At 33.9% G+C, this 15,411-nt stretch overlaps 2 pseudogenes; one reads left to right on the plus strand and one right to left on the minus strand.

Moving 5' to 3' along the window:
- Window positions 1-8,704: 8,704 nt before the first annotated feature.
- On the plus strand, window positions 8,705-9,693 carry LOC117715774 (taste receptor type 2 member 109-like; annotated as a pseudogene).
- Window positions 9,694-13,237: 3,544 nt separating this feature from the next.
- Window positions 13,238-13,635, minus strand: LOC117715775 (small ribosomal subunit protein uS19 pseudogene; annotated as a pseudogene).
- Between the last annotated feature and the right edge of the window lie 1,776 nt (window positions 13,636-15,411).

The following is a 15,411-nucleotide window of genomic DNA, read 5'->3' on the forward strand; positions in this document are numbered from 1 at the left end:
TCTTATGAAACTAAATCACGGAATCTCATGATAGTCCCATATTTACTTCTCTGCCACTTTCAATGTGTTAATATAGTTTTTTAAAAAATAGAAAATATTTTGAAAAATATTAAATCAAATGTCTTGTTGGGAAGAAAACTGTTACTAACTACAAATAATTGTAGAATACATGTCATTTATATATAGAAAGCCAAAAACATCACTAAAGATGTTAATTGCTTGCAATTAAACAAAACACAAATTTACAAAAACAGATTATATACACTCCAAACATACTTTACTGTTACAAACTTCGTATACCTTTTATATTTACCTTGCCAGCAGTCATACTACTAATATATTTGTACCAAGTGTACATTCTGCTAATCTTCTGGCTACAATTTTTGAATTTTCAAACATTTGCTCTTATTAATGTTTCCACTTATGGAAGCATATAGATGCAGCATGAAGCCAGCACCTGCGATCTGCAATGGTCACATGGTTTTCCCCTCCGTGGATTCCTGTTCTTGGTGTTTACTATTTCGTTCTTACACCAATTTTTAACTAAGCTATTATTTTCACTGACTATGCATGCTCCAGAATCAAATATCTAGACATTATTCCCTATAGGAATAACTGGATCTCATGTTCAATGGTTTCTGCCATACGTATAGAAAGGTTTTATAAACAACAGAATTATAAAGTTCTGTGTTAAGATGATTCTTAAATGTTGGAAGAATACAGTAACACTGAGTAGTGCTGAATAATTTCATATAGCTCTATTATTATTCAAGTTAATCTCCTTTGTACAAGAAAATGTGTCATTAATAATTATGTCACCAGTTTTTCTCACTCCTCCTTACTCAAAAGATGATGAGAAATCAGAGAGTAAGACATTCTTTACTACTGTAGAATGCTTTGTGTGTTATTTTCATAGTTGGGGATGAGTCAATTTTGTTAATTTTTATAAATTCCATATTACTCAAAATGGAATATTTATTATGATAGGAAAGATTAAGTTCTTTTGATGACCTTAATATAAAGCATTTATGGAAAAAAATATGGAATCCACTGAAAAAAGAAACAGATATGAAGTTCCACTCCTAACTTGTAAGAACAATGAAGTCAACATAATGTGACATTTAGTGTTCTTCCCTGTCATTAAATGGCTCACCTCCTCCAAGATTTTCATCCGTTTATTGAAGCTGGTATGAGTTAGTGCTGCTTGTAGCAATGATGTATTTAGTCTATTCTAAATATACTTATTACTACTATTCAATAGTAATGTGCGCATGTATCATTGTATACTGTACAGATTCTCTTTATGATTCTTAGATCTCACTTTATGACAAGTAAGTCAAGAAATCAGGATGATAAAATAGGTGTCTCAAACACATTTTCTATATGATTTAAAATTGTGAAGTCTTATCTTCTTACAATGCTAGAAATTCAGAAAATTAAACATAAAACTAGAAGGATGTATTCTATATGTGATATATTACAGGGGAGACAGGGATAAAACACTAATGACAAAGCAAAGAAATGATTTTACCTATGTAAAGCTTATTGAACCATTGAGTTTATTTGAGTTCCTTATTGGAGGATGGATATGGTGTTTCTTACAGGGTCAGATGTTTCTCAAGATAGCTTCATCTATAAGGAGTCCATCCCAGGAACAGTCAGTATTTTGGAAAGATGCAGGACATGCTAGCAGTTCAGAAGCAAAAATAAAAAAAATTCTCCTCTCCCCAGTGGGTATTGTTGCATAAATTAACTTGGATAAGAGCCTTGTGAATTATAGGAGCATTCATTAACTTTTATGTTCTTATTCTCCTGGTATTTTGAACTTCTCTCATCCCTCTCAGTGGAGCAACTTCAATCTAAAGGAGACAGCAAGACAGTAAGTCTGCCAATTTGACACAGGATTTACTCAGGTATTCTTACACTAGGCTCAACAGACTAAATAAAAGGAGTTATTCATGTTGTATTTCCAAATCATACCACTCAGAGTTATTAAAACGAGCATGAGAGCAGATAGAGGAGAGAGGATGGAGGGGAGCTAGAGAGAGAGAGAGAGAGAGAGAGAGAGAGAGAGAGAGAGAGAGAGAGAGAGAGAATGAATCAAAAGTCCTCAAAACTGCCCACATTTAGTTAATATTATTTTAAAACAAAAAATTCCCATAACTTTTAACTTGGCAAAAATATTACTTGAAATGCTCACTTTATGTTTTCTTTGGATTTGCACTTAGATTTATGGACACATGTTCTCCTTAACTATATTCTGTCTATAATGCTAATACCCACTCCAAGAGTATCATAATAAACATTTAATTATGAATAATGAAGACATATTTAAAACTACTTTTGCAAATAAGAACAAATTTAATTTTTTAATGTGTTGTAATATTGTCTCCGTGTCACAGAATTGAAACAAAATAAGGTCAGGTTGGAGAACAGGTATTTCAGGAACTATGAATTGATCTCTGATTTCAGAGACCTAAATGCAGATAATTTACCATCCTGTCCTGACTTTATGAATATTATTGAGGTGACTTCACTTAAGTCAGCATTCAAAGTTTGTTTTGACTTCTTATGGAAAACAACTCTTCAAGATCAACTGCAAAAAATATACATGCCCTCTAGCCTGTGATGTCCAACTTGTGACAGGGGATTAATTATCTATATTCTTTTCTTGCTGAGCATGTATCTGACATTGATCAAATATAGAGACACCTGAAGATAATGTCGAGGCTGTAACTAAAATACTTACATAAAGTTTCTATAATAAAAATGATTGGGTATGTTTCTGTTATTTTTGAATCTGTTATTTGAAGTTTAGTGTAAGGATACATTATGAGCTCCCTCTTCTGAAGTATATATTATTTATGGCTTTAACACAAACCACTTCTCCAACAGGATAGCTTTAAGCAACAAGATTGAGGTAAAGCTTAATTTAATTACAATTGCATCTATTTTTTTTTATATATTTATAAACATAAAATCTTCCTGCGGTAACTTTGGGGAAAAATTGGAAGCTAACCAACTTTGAAGTTTTCTTAGGTCTTGTCAGGATTCAGATTTACACATGGAATTGTCAAGAGAAGCTATGCTATGTAATATAGTCCATTCCTTTTAAAGTATCTGAATAAAAAAGTGATCATATTTAGAGAAACTAAAATTTAGATAAGTTTGTTGATTTGAGACCTTTTTGCCTACAGGAAGGCAACAAAACAAACAAACAAAACAAAAACAAAACAAAAGCACTGCCAGGAGTGACATTCCTATGCCAGCATTCTGTTCTCTTTATTTAAGTGAAGTAAGTCAAGCTCACTGTCAACACATGGCATGGCTTACAAAAATTAATGGAAAGCAAGAGGCAGTCTCATTCCAGATTCTCTACTAAACTCACTGTGTGAGAAAAATATCATTCAGATGTTGACTTTCAGGTCTTTTAGTGTTATATATAAAAATATTCACATGTTTTTAACAGAAGCAAAGAACAAAGCAACAGAGTGTATGCAGACTCTTGTTTGAAAGGCACTGTACCGGTATAACACATTTAGGAATACAAGGCTTAGATCCAGTCTTTAACTTTTTTTTAACTGATTTGAGATGGTTAGCCTGTGAGTTAAGGGACTATAGCAAATTCATGACTTGGAGTTTATTATAAGGGTGTTCTCTATGTTCTATTTAGAAATAGCTGAGTGGAGTTAAGAGGCAACAGTCCAGATTACCTTACATGGATAGTTGGTTTTCAAAATGTCAGAAGTCCACAGAATTGAAGTGACAAACATTTCAGTATTAATGTTCATTTTCATTAGAGACCTGTCTGCTCCAGACAGCTTCCTATATTGAATTCTAAGAAGAAATTGAGCATCCTTGGAGTTACTCCAGTTGTGGTGAGACAGCCACTAGGCAAGAATTGCCACTTTCCTTCTACAGACAAATTACTGTCCAGAAAAGGACACACTTGCAGAATAGTCGACTGATTATATCTGCCTAGACAGAGTAATCAGCCCTTAATAATTCTGCAGCACTAAGGTCTGTCAGATGATCCTGGGCCAAAAGGCAGAAGAACAGATGCTCCAACGTTTTGAAGTAGAGCGAGTGTCCAGGTGTTCAGAGGTCTCTATAAATTGGCTAAGTTTTAGAAGCTATGCTTTGTGCTTCCCACAATTATAGTTAACTCAGTCATTCTGGATTTCTGACGGGGTTGAAAACTTATAGCTATAACTATTTACCTTAAGAGAAAAGATTTGAGTGGTTGGTCGTCAGCTGACATTCATCCTAAAGCCAGGTTCAGAACTAAATGTTTTAGTTAGGATACATGACAGAGGAGCTGGTTAGTCAACAAAAGGATGGACTGGGTACTAGGACTATTTTGTACCTCACTGGTACAAATTGGCATAATTATGCTTTAATTGTATTTTGAGAGAAAAGTTTCATTTTAACAGGAAGGGTGATGTGTAGGAGGAGTTAAGGTGGGAGGAGTACTGAGAGGAAGAAAAGGAGTAAGAAGAGGAGAAGAAGAAGGAGAGGAGAAGCTAGGTAATGAAAGAGAGAAAGAGGGGGGAGACAGGGAGGCAGATATTCATGTATCTCCACCAGTCAAAGATAGTTGTTATATCTAGGTTGGTCAGTGGGTTACACCTCTGATTGAACAATTCCAAACTTATATAGCCTATGATTAACATTATTCTAAAACAATGTATAAATGCAAAAAGGGAATGGGGGCATGGTATAGGGGCTTTCTAAGGGGAGGGGAATCGGGAAAGGGGATGGCATCTGAAGTGTAAATAAAATATCTAATAAAAAATTATAAAAAAAAGAAAGACATTGTCTGTCATGCTCAAGCAATTGGGATCCACTGTCTAACATGAAATTCTATCACCATTTGGTTGCTTGTCATGTGTTAAAGTTCTTTACTTTAATTATTTGACACACCTCAAACAAAAAAGGACACCACTGTGACATACAATAATTTCATTGCTGGCTCATAATTCCTAAAAGAGAACAAACTTGCCCCACTTCATGAATTTCATATTTTGCTCTCTTCATCTTCCAAAGTTAAGGTTTCACTTGAAGCTAATAACATCATTCACTCACATGCAGAAGAACATATTATCTTGAATTTTACTGCTGCATCTCTTTTTGCAAATCCATGTATAATTTTTTGTTTTTTCATGACAGCTAGTAAAATGTTGAAACCCAGTACCTAGGTCACAATAGAATAATTAAAATTTTCAGGAGGATCATGATCATCTGAGATTTGCATAAGTAACCTGCTATCACTGAGGTACCACGTTTTATAACTATTTTCTCAGTGTTTGAGAATTTTGAACATTATATTTTGATATGTTTTACCCTTCAACCTAAGTCTTTACAGATCTACCCATTTTCTTATCTATCTAACACTGTGTCATCCTTTTTCGGTAAACCTAACAATTTCATATTACTTTGCCCATACATTCTTGGGAGTAGCCAAACACTTTCAGATTGGATTTAAATACTGTGATGTGAAAATGCTCCTTTGGGAAAATGAACAAGCATCTACTCACCCCTATTTGGACCTGGTGACAGATCAAAGTGCAAAAGTTTAACTTGGAGACCTAATGAGTTTTGGTGTTACTAGTAGAAATATGTATGAAGGGTTATTCATAGGAACATAAGTAACTCAAAGATAGTTACATCACTAAAAACCCACTGTACATAGGTCCTTAAAAGTGGAGACTTGGAGTGCATTGCACAACTTAGAAGGGCACAGCTCAACAAGTTGGATGGTTTCCTTTCCAGGTGTTTCAGTTGTCCTAAGCCTGTTGCATTTGGCTTAGCTTGTCAAAGGCTCTTTTAATGTAATATAATAAATATTGATTGAAATATATACATCAAATTATAACTACTTGTTTACTTATTTTGGCATGAAAAAATTAAAACCATAATTGATTAAATTGCTTGTGAATATTTGTATTTTGTTAATAAGTCTATCAAGTAGTCATAAATAAAAAATTTAAAAATATACAATTAATTATAGATAAAACAGATAGATTAACACTGCCTTTAGAATAGGTGATGGCACTTTCCTCTCAGGCACTCACTTTTAAAGAAACTTCTGGAATCTTGACAGATGATTGACAAACAGTAAACTGTATCATTTCCAATACACTGTATTCTGGAGTTAGAATTTAAGCTGATTTTTAATCTTATTTTGTAGATGAAATGTTAGAATAATGCTGTGTGCTGTTCTCAAGATTCCTCCCAAGGATCTGCTGTTAGTCAGGAGGAAACTATGATGATTCCATGTTAGAATGAAAGTTATCAGAATGTGATTTAAAATTCTTCTTCCTTTAATGTTTTGGTTTAATTACAAAGGCCTATAGTAGTATTAGTGACTAGAAGGGAAAGAATTTGAACCCTCACAGTTTCTATGTGATGCTCCAAAAGCACTTTAAACAATATACATTTTAGCAAAAAAGATTTTTAGTAAAATCAGGGTATTTTTTTAGAGTGAATTATACTATCATCTTCAGGGCAGCTCTTCAAAGAAAATCTTTTCTGAAACATGAAAGTGAATACTATTGTATTTCAGGTGTACTCACTCATTAAAGATGGCGTTGGCATTGTATTTTGCTCAGTGGGTGGAGTTTGGAATCTTGCTACTAAAAGTGATTGAACTTTTCCCATCATTTTTTTTTTTTACTGCATTATATCATTATTGAAGTTCAGAATTTATGAATGGTAAACTCTTTACAAAACCACAGCAACTTTTCTGAAGAATGTTTTACAATTTACTTTCTAAGTGATTTTACTCAGAGGTAAATGTCTACTAGATCCAGAGATCTTTATTATTTTGTTCAACAGGAAAGAAAAAATAAAAAGACTATTTAGAAAAAATGTCCCCAGAGGCTATGAACTGCTGAAAATTTATTTTAAAGAAAGCAGTAATGAGAAAATATTTGCGATTGGTGTGATTAGAACAGAATGACAAAAAGTGAAATAAAGGGAAAACATACTGTGTATTAGCAGTAGTGTGTGCACATGAAGGGCAATGAGTAAAACCATGCTTAAATCTCACAAAGATATGCTGGCTCTTTTGTTCACAAATGAATGGAAAGAAAACCCACAGTTGTCTTTTAAATGTCAATAAATTATCCATTAAAAGGTTAAAAAAAAACTATAGTTATCATGAAGAGCTCCGTTCAGGTGAATGTAATTTTTGCTAGAAATCCAAGACCTGAGGGTTTTCTGAAAGCACATGAAGTCTCTCTACCAGTACACATTACACTCTGCTCCACCCCTTGTCCTGCTTCTATTTGTTTGTCTTCATATTTGACCTCATTTGCTACCTGGAAGGTTCCAAGTCCTACGAAACAACCTGTCTCTACAATGAAGGTATGTGTGATTTTCCATTCTTAGATGTTTCTCTAATATGTCCCACACATATCTGTTATGCCTCTTCATAGAACTTACTACCAAAAGATGGAGACTTCTGTATCTTCAAATTGTTTACTTTCTTTCTGCCGTATTGCTTCAGGGACTGAAAATAGTATTAGTCAGAGAGTTTAAATCACTGCATCTTATTCTTTGCCATATGCACTATATTTGGCAACTATCCTTTAATTTGTCAAATTATGTTTTGTATTGCTCTTTAGATGCTGATATATGACAATATCAAAGTGTACTTTGTGTTTCCCAGCATGTCTGACATCTCTTCGGCTTTGGTGACAACCTGTAATGTAAATACTGGAACTGCACTAAGGAAGAGGTGACTACAGTTGGATGATGTTTGCTGCTAATGGAACTATCTGTTGTAACATTCAAAAGAGGGGCCAGGAATAAGGAGGTGTCTTACGTTGTGGATGAGCTAATTTTCTTTGTTGACTGGTCAAAGCAAAAGTAGAGTTTCCCTCTTACATTCACAGATGGATTAGTCCTATTACATCAGGTAACATGGAAAGCTCATAACCAACATGACCTGAGCAACTTGGACAATGTGCGTTATCTATGTGCACATAATATAGATCATAGGTCAATATAGTTACATAAAGAAAAAATTAAAAATTATTTGAATCTCAATAAGTACATACTTACAGGTGAGCTTTGTTTAGATGTATTTATGCATATGAGATAATGAGGAAATATTGTTTTTACTACTTAATATTGGAAGATTAAAGATCCTCATGACACTGTACAGAGATAAGAATATAAAAGATGAGGACATCATATCATAAGGTCTGTGATATTTGCTTTACTTATAAAGACTTATAGCAAAGGGAGATCCAAATCTGTTTAAAGTTTGGTTTTTTTATATACTTGATAATTTCTAAAAGCGTCTTCCACAGATGATAAAAAGTCATATGCAAATACATAGTTTAAAGCAAATATAGGTGAGTAATGAAATTCATGTGTTTTCCTTTGAACAAAAGCATGAAAGTTTCCAACCTTTTCTTCATCTTTGTCTAGAAAATACTACAGGATCTGTGTGTGAGCAAAGCACTTCTGGTTTGACTCTCCTGAGCTTGTGAGAAGACACATTTTCATGGAAAGAGCTTCAGAGTCCATAACTGTAATATCTCCATGTCTGCTTCTCTATTAGTGTGTGTGGGAGAATTAAGCATAAATATTTTATGAGAATCAACTCAGAAACCATCTAAAATCTTTGAACTTTTATGCTAGAAATAGCACTTCAAATGAATATGCTTGTAAATGTTTAGAACTAATACATAAAATGGAGTATCTGTTGAAGAGAATACTTGATATCTCCCAGAGCATACTTAGAATCATGTTATTCATTGAATTACTAATTGGAATTATAGGAAATGGATTTATGGCTTTGGTGCACTGCATGGATTGGGTTAAGAGAAAAAAAATGTCAGTAATTAATCAAATCCTCACTGCTTTGGCAACTTCCAGAATTTTTCTGCTCTCGTTCATGCTAATAAGTTCTCTAAGTACCTCACTATATGCAAATTTAGGTACTACTAGAACGATGGCACATTTCACTAGTAATCTATGGACTATAGCTAATCATATTAGCATCTGGCTTGCTACATGCCTCAGTGTCTTGTATTTTTTCAGGATAGCCAATTTTTCTTACTCTCCTTTTCTTTATCTAAGGTGGAGAGTTAAAAAAGTAGTTTCACTTTCATTACTGGTGTCTCTGGTCCTCTTGTTTTCAAATATTTTACTAGTTAACTTTGGAATTAACATGTGTATAAATGAATATCATCAAATAAACATGTCATACAGCTTTGTTTCTTATTACCATGCAAATTGTCAAAGGCACGTGTTACACCTTCACATTATTTTCTTGTCTGTCCCCTTTGCTTTGTCCCTGTCAACTTTTCTCCTGCTCATCTTCTCCCTATGGACACATCACAAGAAGATGCAGCAACATGTTCAAGGATGCAGAGATGCCAGAACCATGGCCCACTTCAAAGCCTTGCAAACTGTGATTGCCTTTCTGCTACTATACTCTATTTTTATTCTGTCTCTCTTACTTACAATTTGGAAACATGATTTACTGAAGAAACCTCTTTTTATTTTATTTTGTCATATTGTATATATAGCTTTTCCTTCATTTCATACATATGTCTTGATTCTGGGAGACAGGAAGCTGAGACAGGCCTCTCTCTGTGTGTTGTGGTGGCTAAAATGCAGGTCAAATTATGTGGAATAAACTTCTCTCTATATTATCAATTTTTGAATATTCTTTGACCTCAACTGCATGAGTTTGATACTTTAGTTGAAACAACTACTAATTAAAACTCTAATTGATTTTGCAAGTTGAGTGCAAGCTTATTTCTTAATTACTTTACCAAAAAAGGTTCTGTTTATATTTCACTAAAACATAAATATGTCAAAGTTATATTAATTTTGTTTCAACCATTAGTTACGGAGATTCTGAGTTATGACCTTTAACATATATGTTGATATCTATAACAAACTGTGATAAAAGCATATGACTGAAACAATATAATATAATATAGAATGTATGAATAAAACTTAAAAGGAGAAATGTGTAGTATAATGTAGAATTTTAAACATGTGGGAATAAATGTAGTTTATTAAAAGCAGAGCTCAATTTGGAATTATTTTGGCCAATTCTTTGTAGCCATGAGGATACTGTGTTTGAGTTACTGCATATTTGTTACTAGTTTCATTACCAACCATTCTAAAATACTTTCATAATTATAAAGGCAATGGAATTTACATTTCTAGGTGCAAAGTATATTATTTTAGGAACTGTAATATAATACTTTATTTTATTATATAGTTATAAAATACGTGATTATTATAGTTCTAAAATATTAGTTTGAAATTGTTACTTTTATATTTCTAATATTACAGATGGTCATTATCATGTGAAATATGCTATTGATGACTCCTACACAGTCAATAGCAAATCTTCAAATGTATACCTGTTCTTACTATTTGTTGTTCAGTAGCCTTTAAGAAGCTATAAACTTATATAAATTCCTGAAATGGTTTCAAAGAATTAGTTGTAGAATATAATACATTTGCAGTAGAGCTTGGGGAAATGCCCAGTGTTTTATGCAGTTAAGTCTTCTGTATGATATGCTTCTGAATTTTACTAGAGATGAAGGGTTCTTTGTTCAGACATATTTTTATTCTTAATTTTTTAAATGTCTGGGTCGAATATCTAAAATACTTATCCATACTTTCACAAATGTTCACACATTCTCTGAAACATGTGCATAGTTAACATCCATTCATTGTACTATTTGAATATATTTTCATGAGATATAGAAGCTCTGAAATAAAGAAACTGAACATCATTTACATGCAGGTCCCAAGATAAGAACTTCGTATATTTCTGGGTTATGGGAATTAAATGCATGGTAGAAAAGAGTTTTACTACTTAGGTATATCCCTAAGAGTAATCATAAGTATCTCTCCTTCGATTCATCTGTGTTCTCACACATGAATCCTGGTAGTTTTCACATGATAGTTCCAGGATACAGCAGAACATAAGGAGTCAGTAGAAGGTGAGATTAACATCTTTCAGTAGAGGAAACACACCACACAAATTCGTACAAAATACAAAAAGACATCCCTAGTTAGAATTGTTGGCAGATAAACATTGCATAGACTGTGTATTTATTGCTTAAAGCAAATATTCTTGCCTACCAAATGCAAAACAGTTTCAAGGTAAGATGAAAAAGTCACAGACTCCCTGTTAAATCTCAATGTGTGTATGTCATATACCTATCATTTAATGGAGAACATGGCTCTTAATTATTTAATATCTATAGTGAAAAACATTTAAGAACTTTCCCTCTATTTTTGATAAAATACGATTTACAATATACACCAGAAAATATATGGGAGTCTTGTAAATTAAGTTCTATGTACTTCAATAATTGAAATATAATTCCTAGAAGTAGACACATCTGTATTACATTTCCTTCAAGGCCATTTGACTGGTGGTTAGAGAAAAGTTTGAATGATGACTCTATGATAGTGGAGAGTTGGAATGTTGTAAATTCAGAACAAAATTATCTTGATGTGTCATAAGTTCTCTTAGTAGCCATTAAAATATTGTCACATTGTCCCTAATCTGATAATTTTATTATTAGCATATAAAAATTTTGAACTTGTTAATATAAATACCAGCTATGTATATATGTATATGTGTTTATAATGAGTTACAGAACAATTTTGTAATAATGGCATTACTGGAGAAGGTTTTGTATTAGCCATTTTCTTGCAACTTTAATCAGACATCATGACAATATTATGGAAAAGAGATACTGATGAAGGAGATAGAACAGCTAGCACAGGGGGGAGAAAACTGAAAAATCACATCAACTTCTACAAACACAAATCAGTGTAATAGATTTAATATGTGAACTCAAAAAGTATCCTCTATGAGCTACCCCTTCAGAGAGTCTCACCTCATCCATCAAAAGTGCTACAGACCAGGACAACTGTAATACCTCAGACTATAGAGAACACTTCTCATTCAAACCATCACATTACCTTCTCTGACACCCATGGACTTATGGCTATATCAGAATGCAAAATGCATTTACTCCAACACTCTACATGCTTTCATCTTTAATATTTTAACTGTTGTTTAAAAGTCTAAAGTATTTTATGAGACTCAAAGTAGATATAGTCTATTAATTGTGGCCCCCATAAGATCAAAAAGCAAATTGCATACTTCCAACATATAACTGTACACAATGGACCCTTTCATTTCTAAAAGTGAGGAATTCAGGCTTAGTAGAGAAAAGCAGGAAGGAAACAAGTGTGAAATCAAATGCAGAGATACAAAATCCTAAAGCAGCATATCAAGTACATAGAGCTTCAGTGCTCCTTCACCTTCTGCAACTACACCTTTCTCTAGGAATGGCTTCCATTACCTGTGTACAGTTCTCCCTGAGAGATACACAAAAATAGGCAGCGTGCTAATTAAAGAGAAAAAGAAAAGACAGTTTAGAACATAGCATTTGAAATTCTGTAATGACAAAATCATTTCTTACTAATAAAAATGTAAATGATCAGGAGAATATATCTTCTGTACATAGTTCAGAGCTAGAAAGGAGCAGTTATTGCTTTTGCAAAGGGCCTGCTTTGTGGTTTCAGTTTGTAATATTCAGGCTATGGCTCACAACCCTCTAAACCTGGTTCCTTATAATCCAACAACTCTCCAGAACTTCAAATCTCCTACATGTATGCATTACACATATATGTACTCATGTGCACATTGCATACACAAAAACAGAATTAAATTTATAACAGCATACTTTATTAAGGTAGTTTCTTCTTTTAGAGAAATAATCTATTTTCAAAATAACCAACACAATTTTAGCTAAAACCTAATACAATTCAGGAGCATCTATAAAGTACTTCATTAATACTGAGGAGTTAAACTTTTAATTGTTGAAGAAAACTTCTCTAGTCTGTTAACATGAGCAATTTGCTTGGTAAGAATTTTGGGATAATAACTCTGAATATGAACAAGGAGATTTCTGTCTGAGGATCACAAAACTATGAGATAAAATTTCATGTCTTCATTTCCTTAGAGCTTTTTTCTTCCTTCCTCCCTTCCTTTCTTTCTTCCTTTCAGTCTTCCATACTTTCTTCCTTCCTCCCTCCTTCACACCCTTCTTCCTCTCTCTGTCTCTGTCTCTGTCTCTGTCTGTCTCTGTCTCTGTCTCTCTCTCTGTCTCTCAGTCTCTCTCTCTCTCTCTCTCTCTCTCTCTCTCTCTCTCTCTCTCTTTCCTTCCTTTTTCTACATGAGTCTGTATTGGCCATGGGTACTATTTGAGGGGGATGAAAGCAAAAAGTGGGTATCAGCAACACCAGGCCAGCCATGCTTCCCAGGCCCAGGGGAATGGAGAAATCACCAAGGTAGTGGCTGTTCATCACTGGTTTGAAGGGCTTGCTGTTGTACACACCGACCAGGCTGCCTATCTCCTCAGGCAGAATGATCATGTCCCCCAGGTGATTCTTTAGTACCTCTGGCTTTTCTATGTATGGGGCCTTCTTTAGCCTTTCTCAGGTGCTTGAATAGTAAGTCCTGCTTGCAACTCAGGTGATGGTTCAAGACATTTCCATCAATTGGTCCAGGTCCATGCCATGGTAGAAGAACTTGCTGAAGGTTCAGTTCTTGTGCTCCACTTAAGCCATTTTGGATGGCTGCTCAGAAAAATGAATTATTTTATATTATTTTATTTTATTTTACATATAAGGGTATTTTGTTTACATGTACTTCTATGCATTGTTTGCATGTACAGTGCCTGCATATGTCAGAAGAGGGCATTGGACTCTCTACAAATGTAGTTATAAACAGTTGTGAGCTACCATGTTGATATGGCAATTAAACCTGTAGTCTTTGGAAATGAACTCACTGAGCCATCTCTCTAGTTCCTTCCTTAGAACTTCTTTCAGAAAGCTAAATAGAAACTGTACAAAATTGTAGGAGGCAGAGATATGCTTATTATCTGTGTTATACAAGATTGCTTTTTTTTCATTTTTTATTAGATATTTTATTTACACTTCAGATGCCATCCCCTTTCCCCATTGCCCCCCTTAGAAAATTCCTATCCCATGCCCCCTTTTCCTTTTTGCATTTATACATTTTTTAAAAAAGGTTAATCATAGGTTTTATAAGTTTGGTATTGTTCAATCAGAGGTGTAACCCACTACCCAACCTAGATATATCAACTATCTTTGACTGGTGGAGATACATGAACATCTGCCTCCCTGTCTCCTCCCTCTTTCTCTCTTTCATCACCTAGCTTCTCCTCTCCTTCTTCTCCTCCTCTTCTTACTCCTCCTCTTCTCCTTACTCCTCCCACCTTAGCTCCTCCTACATATCACCCTTCCTGTTAAAATGAAACTTTTCTCTCAAAATACAATTAGAGCATAAATATGCCGATTTGTACCAGTGAGGTATAAGATGGTCCTAATACCCAGTCCATTGTTTTGTTGACTAACCAGCACCTCTGTCATCTATCCTAACTAAAACATTTAGTTCTGAACCTGGCTTTAGGATGAATGTCAGCTGACGACCATCCACTCAAATCTTTTCTCTCAAGGTAAATAGCCAGGATTGGCTATGAGGCTATAAGTTTTCAACCCCATCAGAAATCCAGAATGAGTGAGTTAACAAGCTGGGCAGACCTGCTCAAACCTCTGAGGTCTGGGAATTCCAGACCTCAGAGGTTTGAGCAGGTTTAGCTAGGATTTATTGCATAGCCATAACCTATTAGTAGAAATCTGTACAATTATTACTAAGATGAAAATATAAATTCTTAAATGGCACCAATTTACTTTGATTATAAATTTTAAGGTTTTCATTGGTACGAGATTCTTATTGATATAAAAGTGAGATGAATATTGTTACGCTCATAGGCATTGTACCAGTATAACACATTTAGGAATACAAGACTTAGACCCAGTCCTTCTTTAACTTTTTAAAACTGATTTGAGATGGACAGCCTGTGAGTTAAGGGACAAATTCATGGGTTGGAGTTTATTGTTAGGGTGTTTCCTATGTTTTATTTAGAGATAGCTGAGTGGAATTAACAAGATTGCTTTTAATGGTAATTTGGAGAACAAAAGTTGGTAGATATTATCAGGATCACTCTACAGATTTTTTCCTTTAATCCTTTCCCCTAATGCAATAATTGATAAAAGATTATCCTTGGTAATAATAAACCATTCAAATCACCTGCAGAAGATCAGGTTTTATCAAGTAATTTAGACAGTTTTTGTACACTTTCCATTCAATTTTAAATGTTAGCTGACATCTGTACTTGATCACCTCAAAATGAGGCAGATATTATACAAAGTTAACATGGCAAAACTATGAAAACTAAGTCTTCATTTATTTTTAAATAAAGTTATCAAATGAGAAATGAATGTTTCCTTCAGCACCTGCTGTGGAATATTCTAGCCTAA

This window comes from Arvicanthis niloticus, chromosome 9, assembly GCF_011762505.2.
Source record: "Arvicanthis niloticus isolate mArvNil1 chromosome 9, mArvNil1.pat.X, whole genome shotgun sequence".
In the NCBI taxonomy this organism is placed as follows: Eukaryota; Metazoa; Chordata; class Mammalia; order Rodentia; family Muridae; genus Arvicanthis; species Arvicanthis niloticus.